The 15309-nt window shown below is 34.4% G+C and overlaps 1 pseudogene; it reads left to right on the top strand.

Annotated features, from left to right (window-relative positions):
• Positions 1–13926, top strand: part of LOC114271983 (phosphatidylinositol/phosphatidylcholine transfer protein SFH6-like) — a 151519-nt pseudogene extending 137593 nt beyond the window's left edge.
• The last annotated feature ends 1383 nt before the right edge of the window (positions 13927–15309 follow it).

The following is a 15309-nucleotide window of genomic DNA, read 5'->3' on the forward strand; positions in this document are numbered from 1 at the left end:
CTTACCAAACCAATGCTGAGGACTACACCAGTGACATGCCGGCCATGAATGCTTGCTGCTGGCCCCCTGCCGGCCAAAAATATGCCATGCTGGCCAAGGATAAAGCACTACCGGCCATCAGTGAGCCACTGCCAGCCACTGGTGTGCTAAATCACCACACTGCAATAGAGCATAAACAGAGGAAAATGGAGGGTTTTCCAAGGATATGTTTGTACTGTGCCCCTCCTTATCATATCAAAACATCAAATGAGTGGCACTCTTGGATGCAAAATCACCAATCAAGCATTTTCAATGCATGATGGCCAAAGATCCAAGTTGCACAATTTCAATAAATGCACAAAAGTAAGACTCTAGGCCACTACCTTGTCATGAATGATCAACGGCAATGGAGACAAAAGAGATTGGCTCATTTCATCACTTTGAGTATGAAATGCTCCAATCTACCTTGTGTTCAATATAACATCTGATTGAACACATACAATGCAAACACAACATGCTTAACTTGCTCAAGTTTTACTTGTCATGTTTTATTTACACATTTTAATTACCGACCCATTCTTTAACCGGTTAGTCCAAGATGAGTGTCCTCTAAAGAGAGAGGGGTCAACCAAAGGATGATTTAAGGCATGAGAGAGATCATGCCGTTGGTTAGTAGAAACCCTCAAAAGAGGATTAAAACCATTAAGCATAAGCTCTATCTCAAGCTTAAACACAACCTTAAGGTTAACCAACCCTCAAAGAAAATGGAAAAGTGAAGAAATGAGGGAGGTTGTAGATATTTCAGTGCTGAAATGATATGCAAAATGATGCTACAACATGCAAGCAACTCATGCACGACATGTTCAAAAGCCAAAAATACCAAACTAGTGAAGAGCACTATACTATAGGCATGCAATACAAAGCTCAAAAGGGACAAACAGTCCAAAACAGTCCTAAAACAACTTAAAAGGAGTCCTAAAACATGCTTGAAGTAAGTTAAAAATAGCTAGAATGAGAGGCCAACACATAGCACAAACTAGACTATTAGGCATAATTGCACTACAAGCATACAAAACAAGCCTCAAGTGACTTAACCAGCCCCAAACAAAGGTTAAACAAGTCAAAATAATTACAAAAACATGCTGAGATCAAGTCACAAAAAGGTAGAAAAGCATGCTCACATGTTAGGCTATCTACACTTGCAAACAAGACACAAGGAGGGGAGGCCACCCCTTCCTATTTTGGACCTCAAAACAAGGTTTTTACTACTGAAAATCCCCTGGAATTCAATGGATAAAAAAGCCAAAAAATTTTGTTTTAAAAGCTTTGAAAGACGGCACAACTCTTTAATAAACAAGCTACAAAAGGGGTGGACTACCCCTAACTCCAATCAAACCTCAAACCACCATTTTAAACCATAAAAACAAAGATTTCAGAGGTTAAAACCAGCCTCAAAACATGTAAAGGTGGCCAAACAAGTATTTAAATTAGACTTAAAATACAAGTATTCTACCTCTTTGAAGACAATATGCTATTTAGGCAACAAAGGCAAGTCAAACCAAGCTAATATCCTCTTCTAGAGCTCGAATAAGACCTCAAGAAACCTCAACACAATGGTGATCAAGTTTGATCAAGAGCTCATAAGCAAAAGTGTAGAGAATTTAGGCTTTAAGGCAAAATATTTAGAGAGAGAGGATTCTAGAAAGAGAGAGAAATTTTTGTCTTCAAAATTTCCAACCTTGAGCATGCAAGAGGAAGGCTTCTATATATAGAAGATACAAAATCCTCTCCAAGAGATCCAGCCATACACGTGCAAGCAGATGGCTCAACCTATGTAAACAGCTGGCACAAAATTTTAGAAAATATCTATTGATACACTGGTGGCCGGCCGGCCATCAGTGATGGCCGGCAGGCCAAAATCCCTGGTCGGCAGTGCATCAAAAACAACATGCTAGAAGGACCAAAATATGGTCCAAAATTGAGATAGAATTGTTGTAGGGTTTGGAAAGCTCAAACCTGTGGCGTTCCGCCGTGGAGTTCGAGTGCTCGATGAGTAATCAAACTTGTCAGTGGATGTACCTGCAAGAACATCCAAGTCTTGAGGACGGTCAAAAATGGGGTGTCTACACCTGCATCTGGGGCACATCTTTTACATGACAGTTACCTTTAGAGAGTCATCATCCAGTGCCTCCTCACTAGAGTCATCTTTTTGGTCCCCAAAGCTTTGTCCATTTGCTGGTGAACTTCTAGTATCCTTCTTAAAAGCAGTCTGGCTGGCAACATGCATCTGCACATTAACCTCCTCCAATTCCTTCAAGGATAGGTTTTGAAAATCTAGCACGCCAACATTGGCTGTAACTTCCCCAATCTCTGAGAATGGGTTGGTGTCAATCCCCATAGCTTTCTCTACTTTGGCTAGGAACTTTAAACTCTCCTTTTGAATCTGTTCTTGGATCTTGTCCCTAAAAACAATACAGTTTTTAGTTAAATGAGACCAAGAATTGTGCCATTTACAGTACATTTTCCCTTTAAGTTCTTCTGAGGAAGGGATCTTAACTCCCTTTGGTAACTTTAGGAAATTTGCTGCAAGTAAATGATCAAAAATGTCAACTGCCTTTGTTAAATCAAAAGAGTACTTCCTATGATGGTTTTTCTTTTTAAACTGTTGGTCTATTGTAGTGTCCTTATGAATTAATGCCTCACAGGTCATAGGCTCTTTCCCTACGATCTTTGTTGCATAAATTTCATAATTAGGGTCCCTATAATAAGTCTTATATGATGCATTACTTCGATCGTGTTCTTCCTCAAGTAAAGATTCATATCTAGACACCTTATAGTTTAATTCCACTAAGTCTCGAAAGTCAGTTGAATCAAACTTCTTTCGAAGCCTAAACTCTAAACCATTTTGAGTCAATCTCACAAATTCAGGCTCTGGTAGAATGGCCCTACACTTGTTTCGTGCTCTTTTGAATCTGGCAATAAATTGAATAGCCTTCTCTTCAGGCCTTTGGCTCAACCTTTCCAAATTTGCCATGGAAACTTCTGGCTCTGTTTGAAAGAATTGGGCATGAAATGCCTCCTCTATTTGCTACCAAGTTTAGATAAAATCAAGTGTAAGGTTAATATACCATACAAGGCTATCCCAGTTAAAGAATTTGGAAAGAGCCTCAACTTTATATAATCATTATTGGTAAATTCACCATATTGGCCTGTAAACCTGGCAATGTGTTCTACTGTTGACTGATTTCTATTTCCATAAAAGAGAGCAAAGTCTGGTATTTTAAACCGCCTTAGGTATTCATGTACCCTATCCATCCATTCTGGGTATGGCTTTCTATATACAAGAGTCTGAACCCCTCGAGCCATAGGTCCATACATTTATTTGACAATATCAGTAATGTGGTCCATAGGAACCATATTATGTGCTTGTTGGACTACTACTGAAGGAACAAACACAAGGTTTGGTGGAATCCCAAGTGCTTCAGGTCCTTTTGGTCCATAGGAAGGTATATTTCGGATTGGCTGTCCATGTGGTACTAGTTGCTGTTGAGGGTATGGTTGACCTCTTTGGGCTTGTCCTGCAAAAGGTGTTATAAGAGGAGGAACAGGTGTTGTTTCTCTTCCAACCGCAGGAAACCCTTCCAACCCCCCGGGTGTGAATTCAAATAGAGGATTAGTGAACCCCCTTGTGCCAAGCATGGCTTCGAACATGGGATTTGGAAACATTCTCATGCCATTTTCTTCTGTTGGTCTAGATCCACCAATTTGTATGGCTTCGCTGTTAGGTACTGAGATATTTTGATTTACCACAGGTCTCGAAAGAGACTCATACTATGACTGAGGTATAGGTGATGGTCTTTCATAATTTTGATTACAAGTCTGACCATTAGTATGTCCATTACTTTGTATAGGCTGTTTATCTCTAGCCAATCTTTGCTGAAGAACATTTGAATTTTTCTCCATATGTCTTGTGATAGTTGGTTGATGGGAATTTATTCGATCCATGAAGGATGTTGCCCATCTTTCCATTATATATATTAACTACTGTCCCATGGCATCTACCAAGCCTCTCCATGGATTCATTGGCTGGGTAGACGGAACAGTGGATGGTCCAATTCTATGGCCTCGTCTAATATTTTGAACATGTGGTGCATGTTCCAAGTTGCTAGTCTGTTCGACCATAGGTTCTAATGAGATAGGTGCTTCCATAGGATATGTTATCACATTATCCTCTGGATCAAGTACTTCTACTTCTCCCTCCACACCTTCTTCCAGGCGTTCATTTTCTCCTTGTCTCCTACGTCTAGACATTTTAAAGTCTCACCAGGCGTGCCAAAAACATATGTTGGCTTTTTGACTTTCAAAGGTTAATAATGTAATTTTAAGCATGCCAACAAGGATCAATTAGTCCTTACAGAATATTAATTGCCAATCAATTATCAGACGATTTTGTTTTAGTTCTCTCAGCCTCAATAAAAAGGACTTTTACTGGTGGCTTGTTTAGAAGAATTTAGTAAATAACAACAAGTGAAGAACAATTTCAGAATCTGAATTTCATTAAGTAAATGAAAACTTAAAAAGTTTTGATCCAGCCTCGTAGAGGTTTACAGCAACAAGCTATTTGAAACTACTCCTAGGAAATGAAGTACAGTACAGGAATTGAAGTACAGAAATGTACAGAACTATAAAAACTGGAAGGAAAAATGAAGTAAATAAACTGATTTTTTTTATCTGAGTTTTGTCCTTCTTTCTAGTGCGTTCTCTACTATTTATACTCTTCAATGATAACCGTCGAAGTGGGCTTCCAACCGTCGAAATGTTCTCCCATGATAGCTAAACATGTTCTCTCACAGTTAGTCCCACTATGCCACTCTTGCAGTTAGGCTTCCTTCCTGATTTTGAATTTAAACTTTGTGAGTAACCGTTAGGCCACATCATGTTGTATCCTTCGATTGTTCCAGTGCTACACAGATCCATGTTACCAATACAAACTACCACGTGTCTGACTTTGGTTGGCAACTTGTATTAACTTCTCCAAATTACCCTCTTCGTGCCACGTGTTAAATTATGATTGGCTTTTACAAATTATATAGCCAACAGGGAACAATCTATGTCTTTTTGCTATGGACAATATGTGTTTTTGCGGTGCTGCTGCTATTATGCTATGGTGCTACTGTGCAATTACCTTCTGCTGTTGTGCTGCCATTTTGCTGCTCTATGATGCTTCAATTAGTTGACTTTTGTTAGCCTTGTTCAGGATCCCTATTTCTTTCAGATATGGATGTTGAACAGGATGTTGGGGCTAACAAATGTCCTTCCTTGTATGGAGTCTTTTTATATAGTCTTTTGCTTGTTTGGGTCTTTTGCTAGCTAATCACTGTATTTAATTGTAGGGCCTGGGGCATGCCCCTTTTAATCTTGTATTTTTCTTTGTTTTATTTTATGACTTATTCAACCCCCCCCCCCCAAAAAAAAAAAAAAAAAAAAAAAAAAAAAAAAAAAAAAAAGAAGCCCAGGAATTAGTTTGAACACCTTACTAAGGACAAAAGTGAATTGTAAAAACTCACGAAATAAGCATGAGACGCTTGGTTTCAAATTAAGCTCAAACTTACATGTATGAAACACTTGACACTTAAAAATGAAATAAGTTTAGTTAATTCAATTAATTTGAACTACATCTATATATTAGTTTTGAAGTTAATGCATTGATAATGTAGTCATTGTATTATTTTTCTTTGTTTCATTTTATAGGTTGTTTTGTTGAATACTTGGATACATTTTGGTATTATTATGTTTCGAGTTGTTCAATATTTGGACACATTTTAAGATTCTTATATTTAGTATTGTTGGATATTTAAATGGAATTTGGGATTGTTTTCTATTTTAATACATTTGAGATTAATTTGGTTATATTAGTAATTGTTACGATGTATGGCATTAAGTTTAGTTTGTATAGTTTGTTATATATAGATTTGTTTGTATGTTTTATAGAGAAGATACAAGTTATAAGGGGAAAAAAATCACAGGGCAGCATTTTATGGAAAATTATTATTATATATACAGTATATACATGCCGGTGACTTTCATATTTATAGCGACACAATCAATCGTCGGCAAAAGAAATCTTATAGAAAATATAAATAATTTTTAATTGCTTTTGCCAATGCAAATTTGTTGCCAAAAGTGAAACTTTCTCAACAAACAACTCATCGGCAAAAGGCAACATTTACCGATGGAAATGTGTCACCAAAGGTTTACTTTTGCCAACTCATATTGTGTTGCTAAAAGTGTAATTTTTGACCATGCAAATTTGTGTCAACAAAAGTGTCACACAATCATTATATTTGAAATATTTAGCGACATATTGTGAATTGCCAACGATGGGTGAAGGCTTTATCGACAACTATGTTCATCGCTAAAGGCATACTTTTACCAACGCAATGATAAGTTCGTTGGCAAAGAGTTTTGCCGATTCACTTTTGCCTACGGGTTGCTGACGCAGCTTTATGTGTCAGCAAAACTTTTTGCCAACGAGTTTTTACTTTTAGCAACGCATTTTGTTGCACCGCCAATATTGCATTTTCTTGTAGTGACTTAGTAGTATAAGTCCTTTTACTGGTAACTTGTTTCGTAGGTTCCTGAAGTTATGTAACTGTATGTAAGCAGATGATTTTTTATGGTGAAGTGCAAGAATCCAAATAAATAGTGACCATATCAGACAGTGAGGAGAGAGCAACTGGTGATGAGAAGCCACATTATCCTACAGTATGCTCTACTTGAGTATCTTACAAGCAACTTAAATTTTCATTTGGCCTTCTAGACCTCATCAACCTGCTGATCATGGTGTTGTGCTCCATAGAAACTCTTTTCTTTCTTTCTTCCCCCCCCCCCCATCTCCAACTTGATATGGTTGAAGATATGACATTGCTTTCTAAAGGTTGATTTAATCATTTTATTGAGTCAGATAAAAAACAGCGACACTTCTGCTTATTCCGGATCTGGAACTGAGGAAGTTGCATCTCTAAAAGCAACAAAGACATATCCAGACCCAAGGTTGACTCCTGTCCTTGAAGAAGTAAGTTGTCCTTGTCTATGATACAAAATCAAGAATTTTGGATCAGATCAAAATAGGGTCAGTTCTTCACGTGTTCATTTTCATCTTTTGTCCTTGTCTATTGAATGTATTAAAACATTTGTATGTATAAACAGCTCTTTCTTTATTGTAGTTCTATTTCCACTCTATAGATTCTGTTTGTGTTGCTCGCAAATGTGTATTTGTTGGCAATGGATAAGATTTCCATGTAATTTCAAACTGAAAGCATAGGTTTTCAAGTTATTTGGTAAACAAATGCTAGCTGGTTTGAAGAGACATTTTTGTCTTTTGTTTTTAGCCTTTAATTGATCACAAGGAAGTTATTGACCCTACACAGGTATTTAGCTAATTAGTGTTTCAATGAATTCACTACAGGAATTTACATTTTTCCCGACCAATTTTGCCGACTAACTTTTATTTAGTCGCAAAAAGTTTTCATTTGACAACTAAGTAAAAATTTGGTAGGCAAAGGTTTGGAGTTTTGCCAACTAATATTTTTTAGTTGCCAAAATATAATTTTCTATGACCAAAATTGAAATTTGGTCGGCAAAAGTCGAAAGAGGAAGGAAAAAAAAAAAACGGGAATAAAAAAAATTTAGCGACTAAATATTTTGATCGCAGATAATAAAACTAAGTCGTTTTAATTGTTATTGAACTATTTTGGTTGTAGATATATAAAAAAAATAAAATAAAATTAATCGTCATATACTCATTTTTTTCGACAAAAAAAAAACTAGTCGCCAAATTGGTACTTTTGACAACTAACATATTTGTTGTCGTTACTTAAGATTTGGCTACCAAATAGTTTAGTCATTATAAATTAAGATTTTTCGACAAAAAGTGAATTTAGTCACCAAAGGTGTAAAATTTTAGTGACATAGATTGGCGCTCAGGTCTGAAGCAGAACAGGAATACAAACAGTTTTAAAAGAAATTTAATCGCCAAATAAGCAACATAATATTTGCAATTAATCTTTCGCGACCAAAAGTTTGGTCGCGAAATATGAATTTTCGTTGACAAAAAAATATTTAGTCATGGTCTATAAATTTTTGCCTACTAACTAATTTAGTTGCCAAATATTTAGAATAATTATTGCTATTAATTTTTGGCGACCAAGCTTTTGATCAGCATATATATTCTGTGACCAAAAAAAAAAATTTAGTCATCATATACCAATTTTTGCCTACTAAAAAATTTAGTTGCCAAATATTAATGAAATTTTTTTACTTTTGATCTTTGTTGACCAAAAATGTGGTCAACAAATACTTATTTTCAGTGACCAAAAAATAGTTAGTCGACAATAAAGTTTAAAATTTTCAAACCACACGCAGATTTATTTTTTGGTGGGAATACCCTCACATTACCGCCCAATTTATAAATAATGATTTACTTTATTTTTTTCTTATTTTTCTATTAGTCTGTACATACACCCAAACAAGTTCAATCTCTTGCTCTCTTTGTCTCTCTCTCTCTCTCACAGGCTCACCATCGTTGATTCGTCGTTTACAGTCACTGTCGGTTTTCCACCGTTGCTCATCATCGATCTTCTACCGTTGCGCATCATTATATCGCCACTGTTGCTTGCATCTCCTCACCCCGCATCGCTTCGTTTCAACATTGAGGTGTTTCTCTTCCTCTCTCTATTTCTCTTTTTCTCTTTATCTTTGTCCATCTCGCTCTCTGTTTCTCTGTTTCCCCATTTGCCTCCAGATCATTTTGAGTGAAACTAAGCTGATGTTCTTCTTGTGCTTTCCCTGCTGCCCGTAAGAGGACATATAAGTCCTTTCTCTCCCTCTCTCTCTCTATCTATATATGTGTGTTGTATAAATTGTGTAAATCAAACAAAATAAATAGATTCATATTAAACAACCGCTTTGAATTTCAGAACAAGAACATGCTGGAATTTATAGAAATTCGTAATAAAATAAAACTACGAAAAGGAAGCAAACCAAAGCTTGTGTGATACCATAGTTTCTTTAAAACAGATTCACCGCCTCCCGATTGATGCTGAAGGTACGCCGGCGTCTGTCTCCCTGGATACGACGGTCGAAACCAGCTAATGCAGAAGCACTTTCTGAATAGCTTTGGCGAATTTGATAATGGTTGCACTTTCTCTAACAAGAACCAAAGAAGAGACTAGCAAAAGAAGATGGGAAATTTTTCTTTAGGGTAAAAAACATCTCCAACTTTTTTTTTTTCTCAAAATAACATCTCCATTTTTCATCAAAAATCTCTCTTAAACTCTTCTTCTAAGTTGGAGAGGAAAGGCCTTTTTTATGCTTGTAGAGAGAGGCCTTAGCCATGAAGGCTACCATAAAACCTAGCATCAATGGCCATCAAGTCTAGCCTTTAGGGCTAAAGTTACAAAGGTGCAAAACTCCCATGTGCATAATGATCATCAACTCTATCATCAAAAGATGAGAGTTACAAAGGTTGAATAAATAAATAAATAAATAAATAAATATAATGCTATTTAAATAATCCAACTAGATGGGTCGCAAAATGGATATAAGTATTGGGTCACAACCTGATCCACACCCAGTCTAAAACATATGCACAAGACAAGCCCAGTCTAGCATAGCACATAGCCCATGCCCAAGACTAAGTCCAATACATGCACATACACAAGCCTAGGCCAGTCCAAACCAAGACTAAACCTATGTCCAAGTCCAAGCCTAGGCGCAAGCCCAACTTCTATTGATACCCACTTTATAAGACAATTTTCATTCACAACTCAATGGTTTCGGCACATCATTTTTTATATTGTAATCTTCTCACTTGAGAGAATACAAAACCACTCAGATCCACCTAAACTGGCGGTTGTGTCCCACTTTAATTTCGAATTAAAGTTGTCGAAAAATCATTATTTTTCAACAATATGTATGTATATATATATATATATATATTGGTTGGTTGTATTGATCTGATGTGGGCATATTTTCAGATAACTGGAGTGTGAAGGCGATCCAAAGGAAGACAATTGGGACAAGTCGTATGAGGTACCTCTGCAATGTACCTCACAGATTCAAGAGTAGTTTCAGAGAAGGTGATACCTCCCACCTCCTTACATTTTTCAATAGGGTTAATTTCATTTTTATATGTATGGTGTGGTTAATTTTTGTATTCATCTTTAAACTATTAATTAATTTCATTCATTTTGTTCTTAAAGTTTCTAATTTTAGATAATATGATCAATTCAAGATTGTTGATGTTGTTTTCTATATGTTGATATTGTTCCTTTTCTCTTTGTTTTCAATTTCTAAGTAGCTAATTTCGAATTAGATTTAGATTTCGATTTAGTTTCTTTCAATTTCGTTTTCAATCCTCTTGTTTTGTTTTCATCAATAGCTTCCATTCATTTCAATGGAATCTTCGACTTTGAATATAACTCTATCTCTATCTGTTTGCTTCATGATCCAGGAATCATGGTTTTTGTCTTGCTACAATTTTGGCTCTTGAGGCAGAGACTGATCAGCCTGAGATTGAACTAAAGCCAGGAATTGATCTTCTACGGCCTGTGGATGAGTTGTTCTTCGATATTTATGACATATATGAACCAGTCAATAAGCCTTCGGCGGTGGGTTTTGTCAAATGCCATTCTTGAACCCATTTTCATTTGGTTATTTTGCTTCTTTATCTCACTATGTTCTATAGAGTTATGATTCGACAACTCACTCCGAGTCAACAGTCATGGATGTTCTCAATACGTAAACCATGATTACTGGAAAGGTATGAACTAATTTTCTTCCCATAGCAATGAGTTCCTTGCTTATACAGATTTGTCTTCCTTGGTTCAAGTGTTTGTTATGAGCATATTATATCTTCATTATGCTTTTATCCATCTATTTTGTTATTGTATTTTGATTTGGAGTAATTTATATGTTGGTAAATCATGCTTATTGCTTTAAAAAGATAAAAATCCTAGATAAAGAATTTATTTGGCATTGGTATTCACTCATTATATTTTTTAGTGGGCAAATATTTTCGTAAGATATAGTATTAATTTTGTTCAAAGTACTTGGAAGTTATTTAAATTATGAAATAGGAGATGTAAACAATTAGGTATCTATTTTTTTGTTACAAATATTACTTTTTTTATTACAACAAAGAAATTTTATTTAGAAGAAGATAGAAAGTGCAAAAGTTACAAATGAGAACTAAAACTGCTCAAAGAAAAAATAAAATAACATCAGCAAAAGCAAGGCTACAAATAATAAACAACTTTCAAATATTTACTAAAGTATCTCTTGAATTTTCAATTGTCTTTTCATCTTTTGTTATCTCTGCTATGTTAGATTGTTGTTGTGTCATTTTGTATTATGTTATTTACATTTTCCTCTGTGTGTTTGCATTTTGTTATATCAATTTTTTAGTTAATTTTGATGATTAAACATATGATTAAGCTTGTGCTTGTTGAATTAGCTCTTTCAATACAAGCATAGCCCTATCTTGGCTAACTGTAATGTTTAGGAGGCAGTGACATTATGTGGAAATTAGATTAAATTCAGAGAAGTATTGGTTGCTAAGATTCTAAGATTGTTCTTAAATAGGAAGTTGCATCAACTTACATTAGTGTATTTCACCTATTCTATCCCCCTACCCTCCTTGTTGGAGACCTATTTTGTCACTTGTGATGTCACTTAATTGGTATTGCTTGGGAAGGAATTGGTCTTGCTTTCATGAAACATTAATGGCCTTGTATTTCTCTTAGTTTTATATTATCATTTGACCTTTATTTTTTCACTTGGGTTTTTTACAAATCATTGTTTTGTCATGGGATTTGTTAAATGTTTGTTAAAAAAATATGAGAGTAAAGGCAAAAACAGGCCGTTTGGGGGCAAAAATTGGAAACAGCACCAAGATTATAATGGTCACCTCGAAGTAGATTAAACAAACTTGTGAAAGCATACATCTATTACTCATGAAATTTTTCTGAGTGTAGTGCATTGATTTTGATAGAATTTTAATGTTGATTGGATGTATACATATGAATGTTGTTTTACTTACAAAATGGTATTGATAGTCCTTTAATTTGTTCATGTTATCTTTATTTTTCATGCACCTTTTTGAATTTAAGATAATTTTCACAATTCGAGTGATGTGCAAATATTTTCATAAAAAAATTACCTGACATTATTTTTGTTTTTCTTTTGTACAGATAGATGAACTCGTGCACGAAGTTGAATTGTACAGGACTATTTGGCACTTGTTACATTTTTTGAAGGATTATATATTTTTGGATAGATGTGTGTAGAAAGTATTTGGATAGACTAGTTATATTTTTGGATAGATGCATATGGATAAAAATTTAAAACATAATAACTACTTGTTATGTTTTAAATTTTTATACTAGATGGATGTGAATTGGATAATTATATAGATTACATGACCATTTTAATTGGATGATTATGTAGTTTGAAATTACTTGTGGATGAAAAATTATATAGATTACATGGCCATTTTTTAGTTAATTTTTTTGGTTTGAATGATTCTTGCAAATTATAGGTTATATTGAATGGTTTAGATGGATTATTATATATCATATAGGTCAAATGGAATTCTTTTTATATTTTATTTCTATTTTCATAAACAAAAATAATTGAATTGACGACCAAAATTTGGTTTGGTTTTTCCTCTTTTAGCGACCAAGTGATTAGTCAGTGTTTCACTATTCACATTTGGTGACCAAAATGTTGGTAGGCGAAAGGGTACATCTGGCAACTAAATAATTAGTCGGTAAAATTATTAATTTTGGCAACCAAAGTGTTTGGTCACAAATAGGTCTATTGCTGACTAAAGTTTTAGTCGTGCAAGCAACATTACTTTTGGCGACTAACACTTTTGGTCGGGGAATGTGACAATTAGCGACTAACATATTTAGTTGGAAAAATATCAATTTCTACGACTAAAGTGTTTTAGTAACAAAATGGTTAGTCGTGGTAATGTAACATTCAACGACCAAAAATTTATTCAATAAGTATAACTTTTTTCCGACTAAAAAAATTTTTAGTCGCTAATTACTTTTCCCGACCTTCCATTGGCGACCAAAGTGGTGACCAAAAAAATTAGTCACGGGCGACTAAAAATGGACTTTTGCTAACTAAATTTTTAGTCGGCAAAAGTGAGATTTCCTGTAGTGATTGCCCATTTCTGTTCATTAGCTTTCACTATGAAGTTAAAGCACATGCGTGCTTCTGAATATCACACTAATACGTTGATAATTGATGCAGATTGACTTGTCTTCCCACATTGTTAGGGTTTACTTGACTTTGAAGGTACTACTTTAACATTACTTTGAATGATTTTGATGAATACATGGTCTTTATTTCTATGTCAGTCGTGTTGGTTATTTTATTCCTCTGCCAGGATTTGATAGAAGGTTGATACCAGAGAACTACCTTAGCTTTGTCTCAGGATTTGTTGGTAAGTAATCCAAAATTACAAGTTTTAGTTGCTTTATTCAAAACATTTTTCCTAATGGTCTGAACGGTGACGGCTAAATTGGGAATGCTTATTTTTGTTTAAAAGTAAATTGGTAGCTGTTGTAATGTACCAATGCTGTCCTGGTTGGACGATGAAATCTTTAACGAAAGAACTCTTGTTTCTTTTTCCTCTTTTTCCCATTTTGTTCTTGAAAAAGATTATTTATGCATTCTGTTTTTTAGACATTTCAGAAATTTTAGTGAATTGGGTTTCAAAAATTTCATTTTGTTCATGAAAAAGATTATTTATGAATTCTGGATCTGGGAATTTCAGAAATTTTATGCTTCTTTGCAAAGGAACTAAATTGGGTTTCATTTGGTGGTTTAAGAAACACTAGTAATTGGTTAGTGAGGTTTTTGGGTATTGATTGATACCATGGGTGAAATTGGGAAAACGTCTGAATCTGGGTCTACTAGAGAATTGAGTTCCCATGCTGTGAAAGCTGAGTCTTTTCATGAGGAAAATATTTACAAACAAGTGACTCAGGTTGGTCTTGGGTTCTTCTTTCATGCCTCACTCAAACAATTTGGAAAGGTTCTGAAAAAAAAAAAAAAATCTCATATTTACATACATCTATATACACTGACATTTATGTGTTTTGCGAATGTTTTTTTTAATTTATTGCTCTCATCTCTTCTCTTTGTAATAGTGGATGGGTAGGACTAAGAGGAAAGCTCTTATTGTTGCTCTAGACAAGATCAAGGAAGATGAGATATTGGAGTTTTTGTTTTTATTCTCTGTTTTTTATTCATCATTCTAATTTTTTTCCTTTTTTTTATTTTTTTTGGGTGTATTGGGGTTTTAGAGATAGGTTTTTCTTTATTCTCTGTTTTTTTAATTCATCACTCTAATTTTGGTTATCTTTACCTTTTGGCAGAGCTAATGCTTTTTGGACTTATGTCACTGCTAATGAGTCATTGGATATCATTAGCCTGAGTCAACCTTTTCTATCCATGTCCTTACAATTATTTGCTTATTATTGTGCTAACCAAGATTGTAGAAAATTGAAGTAGAAGTTTTGTTGAAATCATATTTTTCTTCTTGTCTTGTTGAATTTGTTATTTGACAGGTTTGCAATACATGTTTGTGATACAATATTTTATTCTTTTATTTTTTGGTTGTGTTTGTTGCTTGATTTTAGTTTAGAATAATCATGTAATGTTTGCCTAAATTACTCAATATATTGAAATAACAGCAAAGCTTTATCTATATTATTGCTATTTTTCAGCTTTATTACAGGTATTTTTTTAGTTAAATCTAACAGAATTAGCACAATTTAAAAAAAAAGAAAAAAAAAAGAAAAACTATAACGGCGTTTTTACAAACGCCACTACAATGCCAACGGTCATATTTTTAAAATATGAAAAAATCTATCACGGCATTTTTAAAACGTCGCTAAATACTGGATGGCACCATTTTATCGTTATTTACCACATTTAACGGTGTTTTTGAACACCGCCTATACTAATCTAACGATGTTTTTTAAAGCGCCATAACGTTAGAGCAACGGTCGTATCTTCAATGTTTGATACTAAACGTCACAAAAAGAATTAGCGGCGCTTTTTACACCTATAGCGGCATTTTTTAAATGCCACTAAATATGAAATTTCCAACAATGTTAAAGTGATATTTTGCAAGGAATGATGATTAGTGTACATATCCAAATACTTCTAACATACGTACCCAAATAGATTATATTTACATTTAATTAATAATTTTGGAGGGGTTCAACAAACTTTGTAATAATTGATTTT

The sequence above is a fragment of the Camellia sinensis genome, chromosome 4, assembly GCF_055761805.1.
Source record: "Camellia sinensis isolate YWXY chromosome 4, ASM5576180v1, whole genome shotgun sequence".
Classification (NCBI taxonomy): Eukaryota; Viridiplantae; Streptophyta; class Magnoliopsida; order Ericales; family Theaceae; genus Camellia; species Camellia sinensis.